At 52.6% G+C, this 25819-nt stretch overlaps 1 pseudogene; it reads right to left on the bottom strand.

Moving 5' to 3' along the window:
- Nucleotides 1-15334: 15334 nt before the first annotated feature.
- LOC144155574 (TNF receptor-associated factor 1-like) lies at nt 15335-17564 on the bottom strand (annotated as a pseudogene).
- Between the last annotated feature and the right edge of the window lie 8255 nt (nt 17565-25819).

Raw genomic sequence — 25819 nt, 5'->3', positions numbered from 1 at the left:
AAAGCGGCCGCTGCGGCCGGGAACCAAACCCAGCCATTTGAGAAAATATCGTCGTTTGTCGTCTCTCTGAGCATTATTTGGCGACGATGACGTAATAAACATAAACTGAAGGTTACTTTATTGACTGTACCAAGCGGTAGGCGCCGAGCGCAGTGCGTTTGCTATAACGAAGACTCAGAACGTCTGCTCAGGAAGCCCGGCGGCGACGGTAAAACCTGTGCCGGTAAAAACACAGACTATCATGGTCAACGACCGTCCAGACGGTGTTTTGATCGGGCCGAGCACGTTGTGACGTCTGTGCTGGCGATGTTTTTTTTTTTTTTTTTTGGTAGGTTGGGCGGGTGGTAAAAGTTTGGGACCTCCACTAAAACTGGCATGCATGCGCAAGGCGTCAGTTGTCTGCTGCGGCCTCAAGTGTGCACATTCGTAGGCGTACTTGTGGCGGCAGGCGTGCAGCGAGTTTGTTTTTGTTTAAACCGTCGGAACACCTAGCTCCGAGGGTTTCACTTTGCCTAAAAATGTGTGAAGATGGGGATTGGTAATTCTGAAGATGCGTCAAATGTGTGCTCTGTTGAGTTTTAAATGACGTTTTGAAATCGGCCAAAACTTCGCCATAAACAAAGGAAACATATGCGAAAGCTCTGGCCAGCAGGATTTAACCCCAGGGAGGAATATGTCCTTAAATTAACTGCAAAGAAATAGTCGCCGCAGAGACACACATGCCCCACCGAACCACGACGACGTCCTCTCGGCGTTTTACTAGCGTGCTTCGAACGGAATTTACACCACCCTCAGCCTTCCCCCATCCTTCAATTAAGCTGGGGTAACGTGTGGGCTAACGTACGGGATAGCAGAGGACCCCGGCTAGCTTTGCTAGAGAACGCTACGCGCCGTACACTAGCCCTGCGGAATCCGAAGACTCACGCACGGGTTCGAATACTCACATGCGGTAGACAGGCTCCGGCAATCCAAAATAAGGCTTTATTGCCTGGCAGATACAGTGCATACACCAGACAACACGACTATCGCTCGCGGGGAGACAGTGGCTCCTGTCGCTCGCTCAAGCCGCTGGGCTCAGACCTCGATATCCGTCATCACGGCCGCGGGAGCAGGGAAGGCATCCCGAGGCGACCGATCAGGGCAGAATCTCTCGGCAGAGTCCCCGCGGAACATTCGCGCGTCCCGCAGGTCGGCTCGGGGGGAGAGGAGGTCTCCCCCGGCGCTCGAGGAGAGGGCGGCGAGGGAGAAGGCGACGACCGGTCCTCCTTCCCACTCGCCCTCGCGCACACGTTCGCGGCAAGCCGGTTCGGCGCGTCGCGCGGGGTCATGAAGAGGACACGACCTACGTGACGCGCCGGCTACCCAAAATGGCGGCACCCAGCTCGCGGAAACATGTGCAGGCGAGGCGTAAGGAAACAAGGGTCCCCACAACCCCCCCCTCCTCAAGACCGAGCCAGCACCGCTTGGACAACCGCTGCCGAGCAAAAGCACAACACATCCCCAAAATTAACAGCACTCGCCCCCGGTCAACAAAGGTCCGCAAAGTTCCTAACAGTTCTCCCATCTTCAAGCAGCACCACACCACAGTCCACGACACACCTTCATTCAGTCCAGCGCGTCTTTGTAGTCACCGGAGGTAAGGCAGCTCAGGAATAGCAGGCCGAGGCAGCAGATGTAAACAGCAGACGAGGGCGGCAGGTGTAAACCGCAGGCCGAGGCAGCAGGCGGGCCGACGTCTCCTCAGACAGGAGGGGCCTCTTAAGCCAGTCGTTCGTCCGGCAAGGCCACCAGCGTCCGCCGCAGAGACGGCCGCCAAGGTCGTGAGGGCACCAGAAGAGCCCATCGACACGGGGTCGTGGCCCCGACAGTGTGCAGGCTAGGCCCGCCAAGGACCAACCCAGAAGATCAGCTTTTGGAGTGCTCGTGTGCTGCCAGTGAAGCGCCCGTGGCAGGTGCCTCGGAGAGGCGCCAGGTGTGCCTGCTCAGGAGGCCGCATCTCGATCGTCGCTGAACCGCGTCAAGCGGGCTGCGGTCTGAGGACGCTGGAGCATGAGACTCTTAATCTCAGGGTCGTGGGTTCTGGCCCCACGTTGGGCGCCAATGTGGGCTAACGTACGGGATAGCAGAGGACCCCGGCTAGCTTTGCTAGAGAACGCTACGCGCCGTACACTAGCCCTGCGGAATCCGAAGACTCACGCACGGGTTCGAGTACTCACATGCGGTAGACAGGCTCCGGCAATCCAAAATGAGGCTTTATTGCCTAGCAGATACAGTGCATACACCAGACAACACGACTATCGCTCGCGGGGAGACAGTGGCTCCTGTCGCTCGCTCAAGCCGCTGGGCTCAGACCTCGATATCCGTCATCACGGCCGCGGGAGCAGGGGAGGCATCCCGAGGCGACCGATCAGGGCAGAATCTCTCGGCAGAGTCCCCGCGGAACATTCGCGCGTCCCGCAGGTCGGCTTGGGGGGAGAGGAGGTCTCCCCCGGCGCTCGAGGAGAGGGCGGCGAGGGAGAAGGCGATGACCGGTCCTCCTTCCCACTCGCCCTCGCGCACACGTTCGCGGCAAGCCGGTTCGGCGCGTCGCGCGGGGTCATGAAGAGGACACGACCTACGTGACGCGCCGGCTACCCAAAATGGCGGCACCCAGCTCGCGGAAACATGTGCAGGCGAGGCGTAAGGAAACAAGGGTCCCCACAAACGAAGACTCCAAAAGTCGCAAAACATTTTGTCGTTCAGTTCGTTTCGAGGCCAGGTTAAGCAGTCGTAGAGCGCGTAATTTAAGGTAATAGCCCGTGGTGTTTGGATCGCTAAACTCGCTCAGCAGCACTGCATCAGGACCCAAACACACCAGAACTAAGTTTTACACCTACGTGCATTCTAGGTAGCCGTAGAGATAAGCAGAACAAGAGAAATAACCCCGGCGGCCCGAGCCCCAACACGCTGAAGACGCGTTCACTGCGTCGTCTGCTGCACCGTCTCCAGCAGCTGCGGCCGCTGTGGCAGGGCGCCCGGAGTGCGCCCGCTTTGCGGCAGTGGCCGGAAGCGTCGTCCGGGACCGGTTCTCACGAAATGCGGAGAATGTTCGAATAGATTGCCAAGGGCGGCGGGACAGTGCACACTATAGAGCCACTAGATAAGCGCAGAATGGCTCTGGTCTGTGCTAGTTGGTACATCTTCGATGGAAATCAACTGGAATAAAAACGAACACAACGGAAGAGGCAGCAGTGTGTTGTGTATCGCCCTCTTCCTTTGTGTTCATTTTTATTCAAGCTGATTCCCATCGTAGATAAGCGTAGTGTTACGACTCAGCCCGGCGCTGGGCTTTGTTTCAACACTCCTCAGCTGTGCGACGAAGCCTCCACTACGTGCGCCTTTCAAGCAGACCCCCCCGTGTCGGTGACTCATTCTTTCACGTCTTGACAATCCTGGGTCTTTGGCGCCTATCTTTCGGCGCGTTTCAAACTTCGGCGGTTGCCGACGAGGCAAGCTTCAACGCGTCCCAAGGACACAGAGGCCCCGCGTCCGCAGCGAAGTCCTCCTCTCTCCCCTCTCTCGGACTCAGCGTGCACCGCTACTACCGACTGCTCACGAACTCTGGAAAGAGCGTTGTGTGTGTCTGTGACGTTCGTGGCGTGTGCACAATCTAGAGGGAACGCTTGTTTTGACCGTTAGCGCTTTGAGTATAAATAGACCCCGCCCAAGCGCTAAAGTTTCATTCCTGTTTGACAGTGAATCAATGCAGTCACTCTGCTCGAGTCCTGTACTGTAACTTCGCCCGTGGGGGATTGTTCTTTGGCTTCGGCTCATCTCTCGCTATGAAGTGAACAGTTACGTTAGCCTACGGCTTCTGGACTTCTTCACGGCTGCAACAGAGGCTGGCCGCTCGCTTCACACCACGCTACCACACGTATGTCGGAGGCGACGGAGCTTGGCTCAGGTCGGCCTTCCCGTACGCAACAGTAGCTAATTTAGCGGCCCTAGCGTACAGTGCTTGGATCACCGCAACGTGTTGCTAACTCCGTACTGTTGGGAAAGGGGATCCCACCGCTGGCACCACTGTTGGGAATGACCATCCCACCGCTCTCACCACTGTTGGGACTGAGGATCCCAGGGCGGTCGCCAAGGTTGTGACTCGCCTTCCTGCTCGTCACCGAGGTTGGGAATCAGCCATCCCGACGCTGTCTCCGCTGTTGCGACTGGCCATCCGAGCGCAGTCACCGGTGTAGCAACGTTGCCTTGCTCCGTCCGCTATCGACGCGGCGCAGAGCAGAGCGAAGAAGTTCTCGAGCCGACGAAAACTTAAAGTAACATTTATATACAGTATGTACAGGGTAAGCAAACGTTACATCATTCGCACAAAGGCGACAGCACCCTTTCACTCGGTGCTTCCGAAAAGACTGGTGCCGGAGAGAAGCCGCCGAGGAAAAGCCGACGATGAGAGCCTCCGGACTTCTTTTATAGCCCGGGAAGTTCGTTGTGGCCCCAAGAAGTTCGAAATGCTCCAATCAGGGCTCTCGCTGCCTGAAGTTTGAATTCCGACGAATGGTAGCGAAGCGGTGAGTCAGCTGCGCCGCCAATGGGGAAAGGGAGAGCGATGCCGCCGCCGTCTCCGTGACCTCGCCTCCGGGCGTAGCGACATGCCCTTGTTTGGGTCGTTCTCCGCTGAGAGATTCGGCCGCGCCGCAGCGTTTCGAGATGCAGGAGTCGGCCGCGCCGCAGCGTTTCGAGATGCAGGATTCGGCCGCGCCGCAGCGACAAAGGGAGAGGCGTGACTCAGCCTCGCTGTCGGCGCGTCGCCTCGTGCAACGCCTTTGGGCCAGGCGCTCTGGCACAACAGTACACATTTTAAGTGCGAATGCACTTCTTAAGCGACCCTGAATCACGCGTCCACCGCCGTCCGTCCGTCCGCAGCCTAGCAACGGAGCTAGCTAGCGTGCCTAGCAACGGCGCCGGATTTCCGACGCGTGAGGGCGCTCGCGTAGCGCCTCCTCTCCCCCCTCGCCTACTCTCCAGCTCGCAACACCCTCTCTCGGCGCGCCAGCCAGGCCACCACACTATATAAAAAAAATAACAGCATCCGGCGCCCGGTTTCGATCCGAGGACGTTGCGGCCGCAGCGCGACGCTCTACCGACTAAGCCACGGAAGCCCTTTTTTTTTCTTTATTACATGGGAAAATACGCTCGGACGTTGCAGTACGACGAATACAAGCAAACAAAATTATACCCTGAAGTTATGAGAAGCAAATATACATCAAAATTCAGGCAAACACACACAAGCGTTCAAAAGAGGGAACCAGTCAGGTGGTTGATCAAGCGAACTATACACACTATGTACAAATGCCACAGTTTCTCGGAAATAAGACTTAGTTGATCTTGGTGGCTCAGCATGCCTATCACATAAGCGGCATCGCCACAGACTGTACAAACCAATCAACACGAACATGTCATAAGGTGGCTCACCAGGATAGTCGAATGGCAAAAATCGGATAGAGAAAGGCGTAATATCCATGTCTTTTTTGAGCATTCGCTGTAGAATGTCCCAGAAAAAGACAGCATCTCTGCAGTCTACAAAGCAGTGATCAATTGTCTCTGGTCGAGTACAGAGCCGACAGTCTGTCGACCAAGCTATAAACAGACCCCGATCTTTCATCCAAGTTTTAACAGGGAGCGTGCCAGTGTGTAATTTGAAGAAAAATGTTTTAACACATGGCGGAACACACATTTTACACACTCTATTGAGGACATCCTGGTACGGACACTGTAGGTACAGAACACGATATAGAGGTGTGGGAAAAAGCCCAGAAACCAGGGCATCAGAAATAGACTCGCGCGTAGGATCTGCCAATGCTCGCACGGTGGGAATTATTTAAGCAAGAAGTGAAAGTCACGGCAATTGAAGAGGCTACAGTGATGACGTTTGAAAAGAAAAACAACATAAATCACCTAAATAAATTGTTGAGAGAACTTTATGAACTTGAAGGCCGATGTCCAGGTCAATATATGGATGACATTCGGAATGTCAAGGCGCAGCTACAGGCTTTTGATGTTGAGAAATACCGGGGAGCACTAGTGCGAGCGAGATCACAGCGCTTTGCTGAAGTGCAACCGTGTCGCCGGTCACTAGGTGATGAGCGCCGTCATGCTCTGTCTAAACAAATACTTGAAATTGAGTATAAAGAGAAAATTACTGATGACACTACTGTGATAATGATGGCCTTCGTCGATTACTATAGAACTGTATTCCAAACTCCCAAAAGAGCAGTGAGCGAGGACTCCATTGACAAATTCATTAGTTTGCTGCCCAAATTAAACCAGGACGAGTGTGAATCCATTGACCAGGAGATTGGCATTCAAGAATTGGTGTCTAGCATTGAATCATTGTCGAAAGGCAAAACCCCGGGACCTGATGGTCTCACTGCAGAATTTTACCAAACATTCTGTTCTCTGCTGGCTCCATTTTTACTTGAGGTTTACCGCGAGGCTTACAAGACTGGATTTCTTCCACCTACGCTGTACGAAGGCCACACTGTTCTAATCCCCAAAAGTAATGATCCTGACAAACTGCGTAAAGTAGAAGGATATCGTCCCATTTCCTTATGTAATGTAGATTATAAAGTCTTCGCTAAGATTTTGGCCAACCGTCTTCAAAATGTGATTGAGCTACTAGTTGGTGACCATCAGACATGTGGCATCCGTGGGCGATCTATTCAAAATAACATACACATAGCAAGGTCTATATTGGAGTGTGTTTCGGGTACGTCAGCCCAGGTAGCCTTAGTACAACTAGATTTGGCAAAGGCATTCGATCGCATCAGTCACCAATTTCTGTTTCGTGCTCTACAGCATGTGAACGCAGGATCTTGGCTTACCGAAGGTATTCAAATATGTTATGCTAATGGCTCGACAAGAGTGATAGTCAACAATCGACTAACCCAACCAATCCACCTTCTTTCATCGGTTCGTCAAGGGTGCCCATTATCACCACTCCTGTTTTGCTTATATCTGGAACCATTGTGCATGCGCATAATAGAGGACAATAATGTTAGAGGGTTCACGCTATCGTCCTTCGAAGTGAAAATTTTAGCATATGCCGATGATGTCGCTTTATTTTGTACTGACAAGGCCAGTGTGGAGAATGCTCTTGCCATTACACAAGAATTTTGCGAGGTTTCAGGTGCGGCCCTGAATTTCGAGAAAAGCTGCGGATTTTGGTTAGGAGAATGGGGAACCACACCCGATTGTTTCGCCGGAATCAATTGGAATAGAGACCTAACTTATTTAGGAGTACCCCTCTCGCAGTTTCGCAATACTGACTCGCATTGGTCGGAGCAGGCGGTGAAGCTACAGCGCCAAGTGAATGACTGGCGGGGACGGCAGCTGTCCATCTTTTCTCGTGCTCGGGCGTGTAACACGTTCCTTGTGACCCGACTTCTTTATGTCCTACAGGCGTTACATTGCTCACGACTCAAGATCCAGGCTTTTCACCGGATTTTTGCAACCTTCATTTGGTGTTCGCGTAGTGAGCCAATGCTAAGCCACGGAAGCCACGCTGATTTCAGAGTTAGGAACGCTCCTTATATCTTTAACGCATTCAAACTACGTCGTCAGCGGCGTTGCGTTGGCGACTCAGCGGCGTTATAGCGGCTTGATAACTGCGTGGTGTACACGTGATACTACAAACCCGATGGAAGAGATGGAAGAGAAGGCGGCGAGGCGGTGGGCTGCGGGTGCCGAGCGCAAGCGCCGCAAGCGGGCCGACAACCGTGCATTCGCACTTTCACATTCTCCCCCTCGGGGAAATGCGGGGGACTTTTTTTTTACTTTGGTGTTTTAAGCTTCGGAAAAAGCTACAAGCCGTAGCAAGCCGTTGACACGAAAAATGAAAACAAACTACGTTTCTTTTTCCAAAGAAAAAGGTATTTATTCAAACGCGGCACAAATATAGAGAACCATGCAATATCTGTAGCACGCCGGCTATTTTTGCGCCGCAAACTCCCCTCTGTTCCATTTCTGCCGTTCGTCACACTGTTTACCATAAAGAAAGCACAGGTTACTCAAATTGCAGGAAAAGAAAACGCTACCCACCCCGGCTCTGATGCACCGAATGTACCCGGAAGCATACCCTACTGCCAAGTGCCAGCTCTGCTGCAGGGAGACTGCAGACCAGAAACATATCTTATGGAACTGTGTCACGAGCCCAATGGAAGCGAGGTCAAGAACCATCCCGCCACGGCTTGCAGAAGCCGCAAGGAGCTACACCTACGAAAATCAACACTGGGCCGTCCAGCAGGTCCTGCGGGCGCTCGCAAGGCATGAGACTCGCGAGTCGGCAACGGCGAGCTCACGTCTCGCATCAGTAGCCACCAGGACGACGCCGAGGCCCGCGTCGCGGCGCGTAAAAACGTCGTTCTGCTGGCTTAAATAAAGTTTAATCAATCCAATCAATCAATCCCCGAATACTGCACTTAAGACACGAACCTACTCTCTCACTCACTCACATACACAAACAGAAAAAAAGAACGTTGCAAGGAACACGTGGAGCGTTCATTTTCTGACACCGCTCCTTGACTCGCTGTCTCGGTAAGAAAGGTCTTCCAACTAGGCAACCAAGCACCCGCAGCCGTTAATGTTCCAGAGTTGTGAAAAAAGTTTGTATGTATAAATCTTTATTAAGAAAAGGGGTGGCCAGTGGCCTAAGAAGGGGAGGAGGTGTTTGGGAGGAGGTGCAGGGCTCCTCTAGGTCCTAAATTCTTCGGGCTACGCCTGACTTTTTGGCGAACTCCCAAAGGGAAAGCGATCTCTCCTTGGCATGACTAGGATTCATGGGCGTAGTCCACTCTTCGTATGATGGCCTCTGTTGGGCGTGTCGGGCTCGGAGTTCACGGAGGCCCCCGCAGTCCCACAGGAGGTGTCGAATGTCCTGCGTGACTGTGGAGTCCTTGTAGTACGAGCAGGGGTACGGTGGGTCGAAGAGAGCGGCGGAGCCGTTGCGTCTGTCTGAATTACTACGTGCCGCTACTTTAACGCAGGAGCCCCACTTGTGCAGCACATCCTCGGTAAGGGCGGCCCCTGTTCGGGCCTTGTAGGTCAGAACTTGAGCCCCTCTGCGTAAGCCCTTTGGAAGAGGGTGCTCATTTTGGGGAGTCATGTCTCTCAGGTTTGTCTTCCTTCGTTTTCTCTCGTGTTCGACGAGGCTGACCGGGTCGACGTCAATCAGTGGTGGCACCGGGTGTTTGGGAAGCGAGTGGAGCGTAGAGTTTTGCGCGCTCGCCATCGCGTGAGCAACCTCGTTTCCGAGGCTACCCGTGTGTCCCGGCACCCAGTCGATGCATACCTGGATGTTGTGGTTGTCTTTTAGTGCTCTTCACTCATTCTTAATAAGGTGGCACACTGAACCATCGATGCTTGGTCCTTGAAGCCGTTTGATGGCTTCTGTGTTGTCGCACATTACGGTGATTTTTTGTCGGGCCGTCCACAGTGAGCGCGCCGCCTCGGTGCGTACCACGAGTGTCGCCATCCACAAGGCATAGAGTTCTAGTTGTGTGCTTGTAGGCTCGTGATATTTGTAGGCCTGTGACCCTCTGTATGACCCAAAGGGTGTGAGCACTGCAAGGGTGGCCTCCCGTGTCTCCTCATTCCAAGCGGCATCTGTGTACACAGTAGTTGCCTGAAGCTCGGGGTCGTTGGTCTTGCGTGCACGAGCCTCCCGTTCGTTCGTGTGGCGCTCCTTGTTGCGTCTTCGTGGCAGTGGTTTTGGCCGAGTAACGAGCGTGTCCTCCCACGGTGGTGCCATAAGCGGTAGTGGGGGTAGCTCGGGACGGACCCATTCATCAGCAAGGCGTATAATACGCCTGCCAGCATTAGTTAAGGTTCGCCTCGAGGCACTGCTGTCTCTTCTCGCAGCGAGCGTGGCCGCCAAGGAAGGCAGTCGGGCGCACCTATGTAGGTCCTCAACTTTTGCGTGACGTGGTAGGCCGGTGACCACCCGAAGGGATTCTCGGTGCAAGACCTCTAGCTTGGGCATTTGTGCCTTGGTTAGGTCAATGGCCATGGCTCCGTAGCACGTTTTAGCTGTGAGGACCGTGGTGACGAGCGTTCGCAGTACTTCGGTGCAAGCACCGCCGAAGCGGCTGCTGATCCTCTGTACTATGTGTAGTATCGACTTCCACGACTTTCGGAGCTGCGGTAGCCATTCGTTGGGAGTTCCATTCTCGTGAAAGGGAATGCCCAGTATTCGAGTCCAGCCATCTGTCGGTCGCGATATGGCATTTCCATTCAGGGTAAGGTGGGCCTGGGCATGCTCAGCTTCTGAGCCCCGAATGACCAGACACTGCGTCTTGGTTGGAGACACTTGCATGCCCGTTGGTCTGAGGTACTCTGAGAGTGTGTCGAGGCCTGTTTGAACAGCAGTAACGGCGGCTTCGGTGGGGGTACACTGCTGTGGAATGGCCCAGATGGTGACATCATCGACGTAGGCAGTCGAGCCGAGACCCGGTATCTTCCTAAGTGCCCGGGTGGTCTTAGCCATCGCAATGTTGAAGAGGGTAGGTGATATAATGGCTCCTTGAGGTACTCCAACTGCGGCAGCATGAAATACCTTGGGCGAGGTGACACCTGTTGTTGAAACCGCAAACTCGAAGGTTCGACGTGTCAAGAAAGCTCGTACGAAGTTCTCAATACGGGGACTCGCACCTGTCTCAGCCAGAACCTCAAGCAGGTAGTCGTGTCTGACCGTATCGAAAGCTTTCTGAAGATCGACAGCCACCAAAAGCTCGGGAACATGGCGGAGCCGCCTATGTCTACGCTTAAAAACTGCCTTTATCAGGTGCATGCTGTCATAGGTGCACAGTCCCTTGCGAAACCCAGTCTGGCCAGGGTCGAAGAAATCTGGTTTCACGTATTCCAAATGGTGGTTGAGTCTACTAAGCACCATTATTTCCAGCAGTTTGCACGGAGTAGACATGAGTGAGATGGGTCGCAAGTTGCCTAGTCTGTCAGTAGGCTTCCCTGGTTTTGGAATAGCGTGGACTACAGAGTGGCGCCAGTTGTCAGACATGAGGCAGCTTGTCCAGACCATGTTGAGCTTGTCCAGCAATTTTTCTTTTTGTCATTGGTCCAGGTTGCGAAGCATCGCGATTCCGTCCTTGCCTGGTGCACTTCTTGCATTAACTGAGTCGAGTGCCGCTGCGAGCTCTGCAAGGGTAACAGCGAGTCTGGGCCTTCCTCGGAAGCAACGGGCATTGGGTCATATATAGAGTCTTCGCCCCCTTCGCTGCCGTACGTGGCTTCGGGAAACAAGGTGGTTGCCAGGTTCTGTTCATACGTCGCCGAGTCATGTCGAGTTTCAGGCGAAGGTTGGCACCTGTGTTCTTGGCTTTGGACTGGCCGCACATAGTACGAAATGTTTGCCACAGTCGACGTGCCCCCGTCTTTTCACCGAAGGACGCGCAGTGGTCTTGCCACCTATCACGAGCCAGGTGTTTGGCGTAGCGCCTAGCTTCGGCTGTTTTGCGTCTTAGACGGATAAGGTCTTTGTCTCTTTCCATTCCAAATGAAAATTTTTGTAGACGTTTCCGTGCTGCCCACAGGTTGGCAAGGTGCTTATCCGGGGTAGGAAGCTCTGGGTCGATATCCAAGGTGCGTGTGTCAAGGGCTACTGCCCTCTGTAGTACCTCAGTGACAGGCCGGTTGTCTTCGTATTGACTGAGCAGCGTCCTGAACTTCTCCCAGTCCACACTCCTCGTCTTTCTCCGCAAGTCGCGCTTTCGACCATTTGGGGTCAGCTCAGTCCTTATAGGATAGTGGTCAGAGCCTAGAGGGTCGGGGTTTGTCCTCCAATCTCTCACCAGCGAGCGGCTAGACGTCCATGTGAGGTCTGGGGCCGTACAGCGCTGCCCTCCGTGGAGGCCGTACCGGGCAGGATAGTCGAGGTCATTGGCCAACTCCATTCCGCAGCTTGCCATCATCTCTAAAAGTGCTGCTCCCCTGTTGTTCTCATAGGTGTAACACCAGGCTGGGTGTTGTGCGTTAAAATCACCCGATACTAGAAAGTCATCCTGTGGGTGTGCTGCCTGGAGTCAGCGAATCCACATGAAGTCTTTCTGCTGCTTAGAGGGTCGTCTCCCTTGGCGGTAGCCACTAGTGGCTGGCCTTGCGTAGTAGGAAACCGCCACAAGCGGTCGTGAGCGAGACAGGATGAGGCACCTCACTGCCACAACCTCCTGCAGCGGGTCACAAAAGGCAGACGTGTCGATACGGGTGTGGATTATGTCTTTGCGGACGAACACCGCGCACTGCGCCTGAACATGATGTGCTTCTTGTCCCGGGAGTTTATGCTGAATGCTGGGTTGGAAATATTCCTTATATCCACGGATTCCAGGGCTTTCCCCGCGCGTTTCCTGCAGAAGCAGGAGAGCTGGTCACCCAACAGTCTGGAAAAGTTCATTCAGCTCCGAAGTGCACATTTGGAGAGAGCGACAATTTCACTGAAGCACGTCGGGGGTTGGTGAGTCTGGCATAGGAAGCATTGGTGGAGGAGGCGACATACCATCGGCGATGGTGTCCTGCAAGTGGCTGTTACTGGCTGAGAACGTGGCCATGCTGCTGCATCGACTGGAAATGGGCTACCATTGGGTGTAGTTGCTGCAGTAGTTGTTGCTGCTGCATTAGCAGCTGCTGTGTTTGCTGGATCTGTAACTTCTGCTGCTGTATCTTCCAAATAAAAGGTTTCATCCATGTCGGCAGGGCGCTGTCATCACCAGACGAGCCATCAGGTAACGACGGGTTTTTTTAATTTTCCGGCGATGAGTGCCCCCCTGTTGGCTTTCCGGATGAGTGACCAAGAGATTGAGTCGTTCTAAGCCGCCCCACCTGCTCTTGTTCCTTGATTCTTGTTTGTAACTCCCGTACTCGGCGTCGTCGCGTTTTGATGCGTTCTTGGTATTCGTCTTTGATCGCCTGGATCGTTCATTGAAGGTCCGCCTCCGCTTGTTCACACTCAAGCTCCAGCTGCGCAAGCTCGGCACTTAGATCGAGTGGCGACTGTGTGTTCCGCTGCGCACCAATACCACCTTGCCACGCTGCGGCGTGGTGCTCGGCGGTCACAGCTTCCTGAAGTTGCTGATGTTTTTGTTTTTTCCGGCGGTTCTTGCGTCCCCGCCTGCGCCTGTTGTTTGAGCGCCCTTTATCTCCCGCCTCACTGCAGGAGTCACTGCTCTCGGACGACGCAGAGATGGCGGTCGTGTAGTCAGTGACGTCGTGAATGGAGCTGGACTTCGTGTTGGCGAGAGGTGTCGTCTGGCGGCTGCACGAAATCTCTTCCACACCTTTGTTCTTTACACTTGATGCCGATCGGAAGCTGACGCGCGACGTCTATCTTTTCCTTGGTAGTGAACGGGTTCGAGAATGCGAGTCGGCGTCCGCTGGTTTGTCCGTCGATAGCCGTGACTGTGAAAGGCGACGACGGCTGCGCCCCTGGCGTTCTTTGAGCTGCAATTCGTTTCTCTCCTCGTAGGCCTTGTTTTTGGGGCAGGTAGGATCGACGGCGAGGTGACCATTGGCATTACACTGCTTGCAGTACTGTTTCTCGGGGGTACGGCTATGTGGGCATTCCTCACCTTCTTGGGTGTGTGACGCATTTCTACATCCAGAACAGACGGAGTGCTGGGCGGGGCACGTGATGTTCTTGTGTCCGGGCATGTGGCACCTTCGGCATACGAGGGCTCCTGGTTGATACTGTTCCACCCGTCGAGTCTGCCCCCAGTATACGACGGTTCTGGGTGGCACTGGAGCGGCAAAGGTGATAAGTACCGTACCGCGGCATGCCCTATCGCTCGGGCTGCTAGGATGTCAGCAAGTTCACACTGCAACGCTGTCATAAGCGTGTCATTTGACTCGTCGGGAGTGCAGTTGAAGATGACCCCTCTCGAGATTTGGTTGTTAGTAACTTGGTATGCTTTCACCGGCAAGGTCGGTCGCGTGTTGAGCGGAATGGCCGACATGCGCAGTAGTCGTAGCGCCTGCGCCTCGTCGCTTGTTCTCACCAGAATGGTGTTGAACCCCCAGCATGTCTTGATATTGAGAAGTGGGAGCAGTTGCATGTCTTGGGCGGCGCCGCTTATTCCCCTGTAGAGATCCGCGGGTGGTATCCTTGTCACGTCGACTTGCTCACGGGGCTCAAAGCGGATGACACTTTCGCCGAGAGTGACACGAGCCTGCTTGTACGTGACACTTCTCTTTTCTGTAGTTGTGGGGCTTGTGGGTATGGTAATGCCGAGCTTTTTCTTGGCCCCCTTTTTAGCCACGGTGGCCCACGTCCTATAGGACATCCTCAGGTTCGGGATCATCTCGTGCTGGGGCGATGTATCCCCCTAACAAACTTGTTGCACCCACGGCAGTCCCCAAGTCGCTCGTCTGAAGTACCTGACCGGGCGTGGAAAGGCAGGTCTCCCCATCCACAGCTGACTGGTCGTGCTGTAAGGGGGGCCACTGCTGGGTCGATTCCGTTGCGGTCTGCCTCGATGTCCTGGCGGTAGAAGGCGGCAAGGTTGCATTGCACAAATTCACCAGCCTCGGGTTCTTTTGTGACGTGGTCCGAAGTCGCCTTCTCTCTTCTCGTTACTTTTTGCGTGCAGTGAACTCTTCGGGTAAGCGGGGCTTGGATTTCCCGTGTTGCTCCGAGCATCAGAGTCGCTCGAGGCTGTTTCGAAATCCTGGTCCTTGGTGGACGTAGCGCCGATACCTGTAGTTGGTGCAGTCGCGGAGGCCATCGTTGCTTAGGAGACGAGTGAACGAACGCCCGCCGCCCGACGCACTTCGTGCTGCAGGTGCCTTGCCGTGTTAGGCCTAGACCCTGTTCGATGATGAGAACGGGTCAGTAGCCATGATTGCAGCACACGGGATCCCAATTTGTGGTCAGAGTCCTCCGGACGTCGGTAGCGATCCAGTTGAGGGCAGGCGTTAAACTAAAACCGCAGAAATTCGCACAAAACCACGAAATTCCACGGAGCTCAGAAAAACGTGGCTTCTCAGAGCGAGCGCCAAACCGGAAGTCCGTGGAAAAAGAAAAAGGCCCGCAAGAAAAGGGCGCAGGAAAAGAAAAAAAAGTAAACAATTCAGTTCTCCGCGACATTCACGTGCTCGCGCAACCTTGAACAACCGAGCAAGCACTGCGAAGAACGCGAGAACCGTTGACAGCCGCCAGTATGCACCGATTTCTTCACCCCCTCTCAATTTTGCTCGCTCCCAGATGGACAGAATCACAAGGATGCGGTCGCTGATGCGGCAGCTCATGTGCCGCTGCACATCTGCATCCCGGCGGAGAGCTGCCTCATATGTCGTAGGTGACGAAATGGAGCAGGAAAGAGTCGTTCATTAGATAGCTCTTCTGCGGATCTTCGAGCTCTTCGAGGGGCATCAGGGCCGTGAATCCAATTCCCTCGTTGGGGCCGTCCGTGGGCTTCTGGAAGCAATGCTCCTGCTTGCGACTGAGCTCCTCGGGCACGACCTCAGCCATCTTGTGATGCATGTTGGTCTTCTGGTCGACAACGGCAAACGTAGAAGTGACAACTGGGCTAGTTGGTAATGCATATGGGACATCTTAAAGTTAGCGCACTTAAACACGGACACTAGCGAAAGGAACGACAAACTAGTGTCCGTTTCGCTAGTGTCCGTGTTTAAGTGCGCTACCTTCAAGATGTCCCAACGACAAACGTGCTGCGTCTCATGTAGGGCCACTGCAGCGTCCGGTCGTAGGGGCCCTTGGTGATGTACGCGTAGACGCCCTTTTCGTTTTTCTCGTTGAAATGAGCGCCGAGATACATCTTGTAGCCATGGATGCCCACGTAGAAGTTGTCGCTGAAGAATGACTTGGCCTTGCCCTCGAGCATCTGGTCCTTGAGCTTGGAGAAGTTCTTCACCTGTCACTCGAACTTGCTCGCACGGGGCCGCTCCCTGGCGGCGTCGATTTCGCCCGTGAGGTAATCATACATCCTCTCCATCTTTGCCATGATGCGTTTGTTGACCACCGCGAACTCCTCCTTCATCTTGTTCATTTCACTCTTTACTGTGCCATGGATAGTGCTCACCATACGTCGGATGACCTCGAGTTCAGCGAACTTCTCCTTGATTGACTCGACGTCGCTGCACACGTCATCGAGCCTGCCCCGCAGCTCGTTGATGCCGCTGTCCCCTGCTTCCAAGGGCTGATGGCTCGGGGCACCCGACACGGCCGCACCGTTTCCGGCTGCACGTCCCCCAAAGGAGGAGGCCTTACTCTGTCCACGTTTCAGCGGTGGCTCATTATTATGTTGCAGACTGCATGCAGATTGCGCCGCGACGCCATCGCTGTGTTCTTTGCTACGTTTTCTACGAAGTTGCCACGTTCCACATACACGTGCCACGTCTGCGCTTGGATGCACGTGGCGCACCACAATAGCCACCAGCGGTGAGAATAGGAACTACTTACTTGCCAAAATTTACAGCTGATGTAATCCCTGAGGACGGAAGTGGCTGCTGCGGTTGAGGTAGATACTTGAGCAGGGAGGAATACAATATATTCAAGGTTAAACGGTCAGCGAACTTAGAGGAGCCGAACGCAGAAGCGAGAAAAGAGGCAGCAACCACACGGTAGGGGAAAGCAGCGCGGAAAGGTTGGCTTGATGCTCGCTCAAAGTTGCTGCTGGCTAGATGGACTGAAATGTGACTAGGTTTTTGCACTGCTTGACTTCGTTGCGGTTCAAAGAGAGTGCCGCCATGGAAAATAAATTATCGCCGTCATGCTTACCAGAAGAAAGCTGGACGAAAAAAAAATTAGCCACCATCCCGACCCTGAGAAAGCGGACATATACAGCGAAGCTGTCGCGAAGTCAACAAACCCTCTGATGGTGGTACGCATAATACAATGCTTCATTTCTTTAGAGCAGACGCTTCGGAAGTGTTCTAAGGGTGAAGGGGTTCAAGGCAATCGCCGATTACGATGATGGTGGTGATGAAAATGATGGCATAACGATAATGATAATAATTTTTATTTTATTCTTAAGGACACTTTTTCTCGGTTCCTATTTATCTCCCATAAAAATTTAGAAGCGCCAATATAACACCTTTTTTTGCATTTTGGGGTTCTGAAACCGCAGCGGGTTTGCTTTAGGCGTCCCAACAGTTTTTTCACCGCGGTCGGGCCTACCTTTTTCAACTAAGCCTTGAATTAAGCACTATTTATTTTAAGTAACAGCTTTAATTAATTCACTGCGAACGACCTACATAGCGTAATAATTCGGGCTATTTTCATTTCCTTACGAAAGAGCAATCGTATACTCTGCGTAGTTGGAAAGGCAGTTGATAGAGTCGACACCGTGAATAAAATTATAGGAGGAAAATCATTTGCTACCCATTACAAGTACGGCAAAATTCTAATAATAGCAATGTGTCCGTAACAAGCCAGGGAAAGAAAAGAAGCAGTCGCGAATGCGTAATCAAAAAGCGATCAGCCTTGGCAGACGGGACGCATGTTCCGGCAAAATGATTCAGCCGAATTGAGCCTCACGCTTTGGACTGCTCATGCCGCTTTTTTAGCCGTGACTTGTCTGATCATCATCATCAACAACTACCTACTTAGGTCCACTGCAGGACAAATGCGTCTGCCTTCGATTTCCGCCCGCTCCTGTCTTGCGCTGCCCGAGTTCATTCTTTGCCCTCGAACTTCCCCATTTCGTCCCTAGATTGAGTTGTTGGCCTTCCCCTTCTTCTAGACCCGTCTCTCGGTATCCACTCTGTTACCCTGGTGGTCCACCTGTTGTCGGTTCGTCTCACTATACATGACCAGCCCAAGTCCATTTCTTTTCCTTTATTTGAACTCTGATATCATATACTCGAGTTGGTTTCCTGATGCTCATTTTCGCCTGTTCTGGTGCATCAATAGGCGAAGATGTACCAACTTCTGAGCGACATTAGATGAAGTGCGTTGCTTATCAGCATTATTAGGTTCCCCGCAGCGTACTCCTAGATATAGCAAAGGCTTACGACAGCGTAGAGTACAGCACGTTGATGTCACGCCTTGCATCTAGCGAGATTCCAGGGTACATCCGCTCCTGGATTGGTGAGTTTTTAAAGGGAAGGAAATTTTTTTGTTCCAAGGGCGGTTTATCGACATCCCAGTACCACCAATTTCGTGGAGTTCCTCAGGGATCAGTTCTTTCTCCAGTTATTTTTAACTTACTCCTTAGTTCTATCCCAATACAGAACGGCATATCTACCTATGTGTATGCCGATGATATTGCTTATTTCTCGGCTGATAGGGACATCCAAGCGTTATATCAGCGACTGCAGGACTATGTGGTTGTCCTGGATAATTGGCTTAGCACGTTACACCTCTCGCTAAATGTCAGTAAATGTGCCGTTATAGTATTTCCCAGCAATAACCCTATGTCATTACGTCTAACATACCGGTTGCAATCCATCCCTAGCTCAGGTCACGGAAATTAAATATTTGGGTATAATTTATGACGAACACCTCACATGGCGTCCTCATATTTCGCACATTGCTGCCAAAGGTGAAAAATCTGCGGGAGTGCTGCGTAGGCTATGCAATCATAAATTCGGTATGCGTAGAGACGCCCTGCTAATGATTTATCGTTGCTATGTTCGCCCAGTATTGGAATTTGGTTGCGTGTTATTTTCTGGCTGCGCGACGTACAAGCTCCATCCCCTATTTCTTATTGAGAGATTGGCGTTGCGTTTATGTTTAGGGTTGCCAAAGTATGTAGCTAACTCTGTATTGTACCTTGAGGCACGGTTGCCTTCACTTCTGGATCGATTTAAATTGTTAACTGCTGTAACATTTCTAAAACTGTTTGAATCTCCATTATACGAGGCTCAACCCATTTTCCTCTTGAGGCCTGACCTTTTTCGAGGATTTACGTGGCCCCGATTTCAGCGTCCTCAATTGGATTGCGTTCAGGCATGGCTGCAGCCTCTTCGTGCAGATCTTTTTCTACTCCAGCCCTATTCTGATAATTTGTCGCCTGTCGACATAAGCTTGGGCAACATTTTTCCTTCGCATGCGAAATTATTGCCGGCCCGATTACTCAATCATTTACTTGAAGATCACTTGGCCACTCTTCATACTGATGTCGTCATTGCCACAGATGCCTCGCAAAGTGATGAGAAGGCTGGGGTAGGAATATATTCTCAGTCTCTAGATTGGTCCTTCTCAATCAGGCTGCCAGACTATGCCCCGATCTTTCAGGCAGAATTATTGGCGATGATCTTAGCCCTTAATAAACTACAGCACAGATTTGCGGGGGTGGTTATCCTTTCGGATTCTCTCTCCGTGTGCACTGCTCTAACAAATGATAAAGATTCTTCCATTCTCAGGTCATTCCGTTCATTCATTCCTTACCAGCTTCGCGAGATCCGGTTAGTGTGGGTCCCTGGTCACGCAGGGATAATCTTCAATGAAATGGCAGACCAATTAGCCAATTTGGCTCTTGGGGGTCCTGCCGTCGTGAATTGCCCAATTGACAGTTTTCTTTTGGGGGCGAGGTTCAGGCGCCTTCAAGTTTTACAAAGTAATCGGCAAGATGCCCTTCGTTCATGTTCCGACTATATTCACCTCTCTCACTTATGGAAGCCTAAATTCTGCGAATCTCGTAAATGTGAGGTCGCAATCACAAAATTTCGTTGCAGAATCCCCCCTTTAAATTTTTATCTACACAAAGCTGGTCAGGCGTTATCTCCTCAATGCCCTTTCTGCAAGGCCCCTGAAACAATAGAACACTTTCTTTTAAATTGCCGCAGCTTTTCCTCGATGCGACGCAGGCACCTTGAATACACGTTTAATCGGCTGAATCTCCCTTTATCTTTAACCGTTCTTCTTTCCCTGGGTGCTTCCGTCATAGGATATTGCCACAGAGATGTCGTGATCGCCTTTCATTCCTTTGTTGCGGCGACAGGCCGGATGCCCTGCTAGATAGCTATGCCTTCATTCGCAAGTTTTTTTTTTTTCCTGACAATCCTGTTCTATCCAAAGATTTCTTTTTCTACTCTCAATGTTTTTTCTCGTACTTTTTTTTTCTCTCTAAAATAAACCGGGTCACAGCCTAATTATTACAGGCAGCTTCTTGGCCAATCCCCCACGTGGGTACGCACAATAAAAGTTCTACAACAACAACAACCAACCAACCAACCAACCGAAGGCAATTGTTATCACTCTCCCAATTCCAACGTACAAAGAGCCCGCTTGACTAGGACTTCATTTGGTTTCCCCAAGAATAACGTTTTATGAGGAATGAGCACCTGGCACCCGAGAACAAGCGCCTGTTCGATCACGCACTGGCTCGAAAGAAGGAGCATGAATAAAAATTCGTGTGGACCTCAAACTGCCGCATTAAGGCAAGTAACGACGGGGGCAGCTGAGTGCACGTCGTAGCCATCGCGACAACGGCGTTGAAGGCCTAAGCATTATTAACCTAAACACTGTTACATTGGCGAAGGCGTCCCACAACCGAGCTCCGTCGCCTCCGTCATGCGGGTAGCGTGGTGAACAAGCGGCGAGCAAGAGAGCTGCCTCTATTCCCAACGGCGAAGAGCCAGGAGCAACAGTTCACTTTCAATAAATTTCATTTCATTAAACAAAACAAAAGTTTGTTTTATTCGAAAGATTAGGTGTTTCATAGTCGCCCAAGCGCTTTCCCGGAAGCACACGATGCTTTATTCACTGAGGAATAAGGCAATTTAAGCCAAATTTTAAGATCTCCCGCCAGATTGTACATTTCGTGACGTGAACAATGGCGTCATATGAGCCGGTCCATGAAACAGATGCTTAGTATGTCGACTCCATATAGCACCCACACGCGGTAATCAAACAGAAAACGGAACTCGTGCCGAAACCCAGACGGCGGCCATTTTAAAAATACTAGTAAAACGTAGTACACCCGCAGCCCTAGTCATGGAATCGCCTTATCCGGACAACAAAGCTCGCAAGAGGAGCTCGTGCTTGCATTTAACCACCTCACACCACATGAACGCTCAATGCTTCTAAGTGCACGAGCGACAGGAGTTGTGCGATACTCGGATGGACCGGAAAGCGACCATTCCGCGAAACCCACAACAGATGAACGCCAAGCCGTCTTCACCGCTGCCCCGTCAGCCCCATCGCAACGGACGAATACAGACTGGTACGCATGTGCCGTATTTTTATTGCGGTTAATAATAGTTCAATTTCAGTAGCAGTATCGCTTATGCCAGTTGGCCGGTGTCGTGTATGGAAAGCCGTTCGCGCGAGCTCTCTGCTCCGACCAGAAAGATGAGAGCGCCAATGCGCGGTGTGTAGGGATTTTTTTTTCCGAGCTCAGAGCACTTTGACGGCGATTTGACGAAGTCGGCGACGAGAGGCCGCATGTCCCAGGAGTGAGCTAACGTAAGGGTCCCTGCCGTAATCACTTCGTTGGAAATGAAGCGAGCATACTCGTACTTCATTTAGCTCCCTTTCTCCTCCGTTAGCAAAGTTCAATAAACGTAGCCACTTGCTTCGCCGAAGTTCGTCGTTGGGCAGCGCATGAAAGGAGATATCTTCACCGGCGGGGTGTCGCACTCCCTCGACGATTTGCCTGTACTACATAGGCATTTCAGGACGCAGCAACGAAATTTTATTGTAAAATACTCGAACAAACTGAAGTTTTCAGTGGTTGTAAACTGAAAACGAGCTCGTAACGACAGCAGCAAGCCAACACGACCACCATTCCGAAACTTCTGCGACGAGTGGCACTATCTCATCTCGCCGCTGCTTGCTGTTCCTTACTCCCCTCGTTTCTATTTTTACCTTTGCTGGTTGGCGATGTGACGCCAAGTTCCTGTCAAGGAATTAAGATACCAAGCAAGGTCGCGGCTGTGCGTGCTAGTAGAACGGTTCGTTAGCCCCGAAGAGCCTCGAACCCGAAAATTCGTTTGCGCGACGGCGAGTAGTCCAGCTCGGCCGGCGGTAGTTTCGTACGCGTTGGCGTACATGTTTGCGTGTTTGTTCAGAACTTCAACCGTTTACTCCACCGTTTTTAGTGTCATAAAATGAATGTGCAGTAAGTTTCACGGACATATAGCTCACTATGCAAACTGGTAAGCCCTGCATAACTTGCGTTTGCTTTTGCCGGCCTCCGCCACTCGCAGAGCATTCTAGTATGACATCATAGGTTCTGTTGCGGGAAATGAGCTAGTGGGTCGCGTGGTCGTTCCATTTTTTCCTAATTATGTAGCTTATCTGAGCGAAGTTTGCGTTAAAAGTGGTGTCGGTATGGTTCTAACGAGGCAATCTTTCGAATGAGCCAAACTTGTGTTTTCTCTTCATGGCTCCTTTAATTCGCAGGAAGGCGCCAGCAATGGTGACGCCGTCGTCTAAAACTCTGCATTTTATTTCCATTCCATTCCGAACAAAAGGCGCTTAATTCTTTTCCCATTCTATTCCTCCAAGCCTTTTCCTCACTTCATTCCGGCATCCGAAATAGTGGAATGAATCCGGAGTCATTCCAATTATGGAGTGGTAACACCGCAATACTGCTCTGGCAACGTCGGCATCGTTGCGAAGGCAGCTCTCTGGAAGGCTGTCCCACGGCCCGCCCGTGTGTGCGAGATTTCGGCGCACGTTAAAGTTCTCCAGGGGGTCAAAATTAATCCGGAGCCCTCCACTACGGCGCGCCTCATCGCCTGCGTTGCGTCGGCGCGTTAAACCCTACAATCAATCAATCAATCAGTCCCATGGCCCCTCGATCAGCGGCCGTGACAGTCATCGCCTCTCGACCTTCGTGCTCTTTTATCGCTCACTCGGTTGACAGATCAATGCGGCTCTGCGGAGCTACGCGTAAGTTTTGCCGACGTTGACCCCCTTCATTAACGCAATCCTAACCTGTATAGAATGCCCGCGATGCCGCGGCTGCCTCGGGAGAAATGAAAGGGCAGATGAACGGTTGTTCTTCGCCCCTTCCCCTCTGGACTGATCCTTCCCCTCCCCCCCCCCTCCACCTATTCCTCCTTTCTCCGGCCTTGTCAAAATACCTAAGCATCGGCGCAAGATAAATTGCCAAGGTTGAGTGCAGCTCCGGCCCCCATGACAGTACACGACGAGGGCTTTTCAATGCCGTTGGAAGGTATATAAGCGCGCAGATGCACATAAAACGAGAAACTCGCACCGAAAACGCAACACGCGGCGAGCATCCAAGCACGAAAGCAGAATAAATGCGCAAGAGTAAAAAGAAACAAAAGAAAATGGATTCGAAACGGTTGAAAAACCATATATAGGTCGGCAGAGTATTAATAAATTCGTTTTGTGCTGAGACGCGGCAATAAATCCCCAAAAGAAAAAAAAAACGAACATTAACAGTTTATTTCCATCCCTTCTTCAGACCAAGTGCTTCATTACAACTCTAAACTGACGTCAGAACCCTTCTTCAGACTCGTTCAGTTTTGTTATGTCCTTCCGATTCAGTCCAGGTGCATTCACGTCTCACGTTCAGGGCTACAATCTAGCTGTCTGCGGCGCTAGATCTAACTGCCTGTAGGGGCAGCCAGCAGAGAAAAAAATGGGCGTAGGTATGAGCAGGCAGTTCGTTGTTTTCTTAGCAGCTAGGACAACGCTGAGGCCTTGTCCATTTTTCTGTTCGGTTCGTCCTCCGTCAACGTGGCGAGTGGGAAGCGGTGGGAAGCATGTCGCCCGAGCTTTCGGGGGCCGTAGGCATTGTTGGGTCGCTTATTTCGATGGTGGACTCCTCGCATGTCAGCTTACCAGCGGACGAGTCGACTTGCATCCTGCTGTGCTGCCCTTCGAGCTGCTCCCTATCCTGGCGGCGGGCGGGCGACCGCTGCGCGCCTTCACGCTCGGGGTTTGCGGGCCGGCTCCAATGGGACTCCAATCCAATGGGACTCAGGCTCCAGTGGGGTTCAGGTTCCAACGGGCCAATGGGAGTTGAATGCTGAGGCCCGTCGCTAGCAGGCGGACTCTCCATGGCGGCATCCGACGGGAGGCTGCATTCTGTCTTGCTCCTGTCGGGGGTCTGCGCCCTCTCCACGGCGACGTTGCTGCAGACGAGCTGGCCCGGTGCGGAAAGACGCCAAGCGCTTGGAGCGGCTGCGGGCCCCTGCGTGCCATGGGCGACACGGAACGCGTGGTACTTGAGGAGTACTCGGAGCAAATCACTATCCGGAGGCGCAGATATTACAGTTTGGGTGCCCACGGTGGCAGTCGTGGTCTGCCCCGGACCGCCGTTGCTCGCGCCTGCTGGCAGGAAACTTGACTCTTCCACTGACCCCTGTGGAGACGGCACGATCTCGTTCTGGGAGAAGAACACGTCGACGGCCTCCTGGCACCGCTGTTCGTACACCATGTCACTCCCATCCGCTTGCCGATGGCTCAGTTCGTGTTCGTCGATGTCGACTGGCCAAAGAGCAGACATTTGCTCGATGGACCAACGGAACGACCGGTCCAACTCAGGCGTCGCTGGGCTTCTTGACAGGAACATCGACGGGGATGAGCATGTTTGCGTAAGATTCCCGGGATCCACTTCAAACGGGTTTGTCGTGTCGCCGCTCACGCCGCTGCTGTCGCTGGGTGTAACCGGTATCGCCTCTGCACAACTCCGTTCGCTCACTGGGGAGCCCGGGTCACCCTTCTCGTCGACGGCGAGGGACTCCCTGGAGTCCGCCATTGGAACAATTCCGTGTTGCAGGAACACACCGAGGCGATGTCGGTCGTGCTATCCAGTGGGCTTCGTCGACCCAACGTTGCAGCAACTGAGGTTGGCGAAGCACGTAGCTCACAAGGGGTCGCAATGTCACAGCCACCGAAACAGGCACGTCCGCAGATACTCAGACTAGGTAAGGTTAGACAAGCCACTTACCCAGCGGGAGAAAATTACCTCGCATATAATCACCACCGTTTAAACGATATCAGCTCATGTTAACAGCGTCCGATATGAGCTGGTTCTGCATTGAGCATAACGCCCACCACTGTTGCGTCAGGACTTAAACCTGACAGAGCAGCGCAGTTCCGAACACTGGCGCGTGGGCAGTGCGGGTGACACGGGCGAAAATGGTGCATACCCACTCGGGAGAATTGGCCAGTGCCCTAGCCCTTCGTGACAAAATTCAATTCAATTCAGTTTATTTCTGACAGACAATGTTTACAGTCATAGTACATTCAAAATACAACAGAAAAATACGCACTGCTGCCAAGTTAACGAAAAATGCATTCCTTTTTAGGGGCGAAGCTCCTTATGGCGTGGGTCTGTCCATCCTCGACGTATGTATGTAGCCACCTCTAGTTTAGTTCTTGGATTGTTTACTAGATGGCGTGGCTACCTCTAGTTTAGTTCTTGGATTGTTTACTAAATGGCGGTACTTGTATATGATGAAAAGATGCGCTTGGATTGTTTACTAGATGGCGTGGCTACCTCTAGTTTAGTTCTTGGATTGTTTACTAGATGGCGGGGAGCGTTGTAATAAAATCCGTTCGCTGTTGGCGCGCGCTCGGAGTCGCCCGGTGGATAAGGCTGCAGATGTGCGAGCCCGCGAGGCAGAAGCGCTCCGTGAAGCTGCGCGACGCCGCCGCCAAGATCCTGCCGTACGAGAGCGGGAGGCCGAAGCGTGTCGTCTGGCTGCGCGACGACACCGCCAAGATCCCAGCGTTCGAGAACGAGAGGCCCAAGCGTTACGGCAACGGCGCGAGGACCCTGCCGTACGCGAAGCGGCACGGCTGCGGCGCGAAGAGGATCTCCAAAACGTCAGAGAACGGGAAGCGGCGAGAAAGCGCGCGTATCGGCAGGCAGACCCCGAT

Source organism: Haemaphysalis longicornis, unplaced genomic scaffold (assembly GCF_048455015.1).
Source record: "Haemaphysalis longicornis isolate Haplotype H1 unplaced genomic scaffold, Haemaphysalis longicornis Haplotype H1 scaffold_1, whole genome shotgun sequence".
In the NCBI taxonomy this organism is placed as follows: Eukaryota; Metazoa; Arthropoda; class Arachnida; order Ixodida; family Ixodidae; genus Haemaphysalis; species Haemaphysalis longicornis.
Note: the sequence above shows the minus strand (reverse complement) of the source record. Positions and strands in the feature narration are given on the sequence as shown.